The sequence below is a fragment of the Tyto alba genome, unplaced genomic scaffold (assembly GCF_018691265.1).
Source record: "Tyto alba isolate M040663 unplaced genomic scaffold, T.alba_DEE_v4.0 Super-Scaffold_32, whole genome shotgun sequence".
Taxonomy (NCBI): domain Eukaryota; kingdom Metazoa; phylum Chordata; class Aves; order Strigiformes; family Tytonidae; genus Tyto; species Tyto alba.
In genome coordinates this window covers 6147753-6152216 of record NW_024881307.1, presented here as the reverse complement: position 1 = coordinate 6152216, position 4464 = coordinate 6147753, and positions in this window count along the sequence as shown.

The following is a 4464-nucleotide window of genomic DNA, read 5'->3' as shown; positions in this document are numbered from 1 at the left end:
GCCACTGCTGTTGCCATCAGATGCCTGTGAAGTGGGCTAGGCGGAGGGTGTTTTTGTGGACACGGATCAGTATCCATTGCTTACAGAACCAAACACGACACTTAACAGTTTCCTTGCTGATCACTGCTGCTGAGGTTTGGTAATGGGTCGGGACAAATTTTTGGATGCCCTCAGTGACAATCCTTGGCCCCAGCAGGGCCAAAACTTGACTGATCAGAGCCACAGCAAAACAAAGGAGTGGAGAATTCGGCATATGCTGCTCCTACTGTTGTGCGAGGAGGCAGAATAGAGGCATGTCTCATAAAGCAGAGTGAGTCTGTGAGACCTGGGGCAGCATTGTCCCACCCGCCAGCTCTGCACAGGTCCTGACATGCCTTCAACAGTCATAGCATCAGCCAGCTGAGTATCTTGCCAGGAAGAGCTGACTCGTGTATTTTAATTAGAATGAGAGTAAATTATATTGGACTACGCTAACCCGACTTTTTCACAGCAGCTTGGGGAAAATGGAAAGACTAGCATTTTCAATTTAAGGTTTAGTTAGATAATGCCTGTTGGTGCCAGTAGATTACAGAGTGGATATTAATTCCTCCAGGATTTGCAATGGGAAAGTACTCACAGAATCCATAAGTAGGCAGGAAAGCATGACTATGGAGCTGTCGTCCCCTGGAGGTCCCGAGTGGGAAGAGAAAATGTAAAGTAAATCTTTTCTTTGAAGGAGGCTCCATGTAAAGACCACATGTATGCAGGCTGTGGCCTTTAAAGGTTTCCCTGTTAAGAAGCTTTCTTGCTGTTGATAGCAGCCAAATGGCACGTGAAAAGGTAATGGGGTCTGTCAAACTGCTGGAGGAGGGAAATGCAAGGCTGGACTCTCGAGTGCTGATGGTATTGCTGTGGGGTTTGAGAAAGGTGTCTCTCAAGGGTCCCACAAAAAGACTTTCTGTGCATGTCCCTGTAAAACCCAGACAGCTGTCCTGTGGCACTCAAGTTGAAGGGACCCTAAAGCAGTTCACAAGCAACTCTGGAGCTGAGCTATTTAATAAAATCAGTGTAAGTTGATGCTGCTGATGCAGGGGTTAATGTGCAGACTCTCTTCCTGGTGACTTGGGATCTGTTGGCCCCTTTAGCCCACCCCAACTTCAGCAGGACCTGGGGACACCTAGGACTCATCAGGTTCTTCCTGGAGCTCGTCAAAGTTTGACTAACCAGGTATAGGGTGCCAGCCGTAGGAAGATTGCCCAACAGTACAATACAAGGGAGACTGACTAACGCTATCATAAAGCATCTGGTATCAGGCCTTATCAGAGTCAACAAACAGTCCAAGGTAGAGTTTGACAGTATCTGCTTGAAATCCTCCCTAAAATGTATCTAAGAGCACAGAGTTCAGCATCAGCAGTGCCACGGCAGCTGCTCTCTTTGGTCTGTGCCTCTCTCCTGCTAAGGAGGGAACTGCAGGCCATTCTTGCCTACCTTCTCAGGGAGAAAGTGTTGAAAACTCATATTTACAAACACTGAAGATCCTGTAATAACAAGTGATAGAAAGGGGAAAAAGTCTATCCTTCATTGCTCTAATATGCAGGAAGTTGTCTGACAGTGCATGCCAACTAGTCCAGGACTAGATACATGCCTGATCAAAGTGTGTAAGATTTAAGTGCACTAAAGTGTGCAAATCAGTTACCACAACTATCTGTGAATGTTTTATCTGGCTTAAATGTTTTTTTCATCAGGTTAAGGGAAATATTAACCTGTAAGGACTTTCCCTACAATTCTTTCTATTTAGAAGAATTATTTCAACAATTATTTCTATTGAGTTAATGGAGAGTTTTTAAAAAATCCGAGTAGAAAAAGAAGTTGGGGTAAAAAGAACATAGTGAGCCAGTTTTGTATTTCTCATTGTTATTTTTTGGGGTACTGTCTGGATGACTGTGCTGTGAGACAGGTACCAGGCAATAGAGCATTTTCTACTTGAACATCTGTGAGCTGTGGTGAGCTGGTCCACAAGAGTTTAACAGGATGAAAAAGCTTTTTCTTGTCACACATTGAGGTAGTAGAATTACCAGTTCTACCATATCTGTAGATACAAAGTATTCCCCATTTGTTTCCAGCCCCAATCCCAAGCGTGACAGATCCATGTACTTAACTTTACATGTAGTAAGTGAGCTCTTGAAGGCAGGTCCTAAACTAGCCCCTAAGATTATGAAAAATTCAAGGCAGAATTTGGCCTTGACTGCAGGTCTGAAACTGGTGTCACTGTGCCCCTTGGCTCCAGCATAGTCTGGAGGAAGTGCTCTGTTGTACTGCATCATTTCAAGGTCTGTAGCCCAAGAAGCTAAAATTCTAAAGATCAGATTCTTGGCAATGAAAATTCAGAAGATATCATAGTCTTTGCCTGAACATCCCAGTAGTTTTAAGAACGTTTCTCTGTATTTTGCGCTTGCTAATTAGCAATTTCAAACACTTTATTTCTGTGTTATCTTTGTGCAAGAGTGGCAAATTTATGTTACTAAAATGTTGCAAAAATTTCAACGTTCACAAGCAATTAGATTTTATTATTCTTGTTTATGCCCCTGAAGAACTGTTCATTTTAAGACTTTATAGTTAATATGTACAAAGATAAAACTGTGACCTGCAGAGGAGAGGCTGAGGTTGCTCTAGTGGGAAGTGGGGGTTTACAAATAAAGTCTGTGCTGAGAAACAGCCACCTCTGGGCCCAGAAACTAGATCTAGAAGCCCAAACACTAAGGAAATTGCAAATTGCTGGGGGTGAAAGAGGGAGAAGACTGTTCTTGATTTGGTCAGCATCCAGGCCCTCCAAAGAGGTGTCACGGCTACTTGCTTCCCTCTGAGTCACCCTGACTGTAAATTTTGTCACTGAGCCTTGCTCTGACAGCCCAGCTTTGATTGTCCAAGTGTCCTCTGCCCTTCTGCAGCTGCTGGCTGGATCAGAGAGACCCATCACCCCCTTCCCTTCTCCCAGGGATCTCCTTGGGATGGAGAGCTGATGCCTGATCCCAGGTTCAACCCCTCCAGTCTGCCTGAGTAGAGGGAGATAAGCAGTCCTGTCTCCTTCAGCTGGCATGGTTGTCCTTGGTCTCCTAGCTGGGTGTGCAGCAGCGCTGAGCTCAGACTGCACTTCAGGCTGCAAAGTTCATTATGCCATGTCTGGGGCTGCTCTGACTAGATTCTCTAAGCCAGTGCAACTCAGTCCTGCAGCTGCAAGATTCATTACTCCATCCCCAGGCTGCAGGCACAGTCAGTCCTGCTCGCTGCCTCTGACTGCTCAGGTGATGAGCTCCATTATTTATTTTCTAATGTCACAGAGTCCAGGAGTGCAGAGTGCACTTGTCACTTTCTCTTCTCATGCTTAAATGGTGGAACTGAGATGTTTGCAGCAATTTCAGGACAGAAAGAAGATTTCTCTTTGATTGCTTTTTAATCACAGTAATAACAGTAATGGAGGCAGTGAGAGGAATTGATGAGAAAGAGCTAGGCTCTGTTCTCTGGTAACTCCCATGTGGGGTAAACAAGGATGATTTACTGGCTTCTCAAGTGAATTGGTAGTACCCTTGCTCTTCAGGAACGACTGTCTGGGGAAAAATAGCTGGTATCCAGTACCTGAGAGCGGAAATATGCTAGGCGTCCTGTGGAAAGCTCCCTGCCTTAGTTTATCTAGGGCAAATGAATAAACATTGCCTGCTCCTGTTCTTACCCCCACATATTCACATGTAAAATTGCTCTTTTAAAGCAGCTGTCAGGGCTACCTCTGTATGTGTCCGGCCTTGAATCCACACCTTTAGCAAGCCACAAGGGATTTATTCTCTTCCTCAGAGACAAGAGAAGCCATGATACAGGGGAGAAATTTGAGCCATGTGGAACCAGAGGCCTATATCACCAGAAGGGTTCAAGTGGGTGGAGGGTCCCAATGGTGTCCAGCACCAACCTCCCAGGGAGACACGGGTCCAGGCTGGGGCAAAACTGTGCCTCAGCTCAGCTGGTCTCCTTGCAGCCTGGTCTCTCCCAGACTGATATTGGCTTGTGTATATGTGAGCAAGCACTTTCCTCCTTGGGAATTGGTGAGGTTTAACTTTGGCAGGGGAGAGATACTGAAATCACAAACCACCACAGGCTGAGGGGCTTCTAGAAATGCCCTTGCAGGGAAGGACTTGTGAGGCCAGGGAGCTGACTCAGTGGGGCATATCTGCAGGGTAGTCCCAAAGTACTGTATTGTACTAGAAGTGCTTCCATCAGTCTGGGTTTGACCTTCAAGGATAAGGATGTAGGAGTTTTCTCTGAGCTGATATGACACTGACTCAAAATATCCAGAAAGCAGTGAAAACAAAGCTTCCAGAAGCTGGGAAAATGGGTTCTCCAAACCCCAACTCTTATAAAGGTTGTTTGGAAGACACTTAACCTCAGTGAGACTCTTAGTACAAACACCAAAGACAGAGAGAGACCTCATCCCCAGGG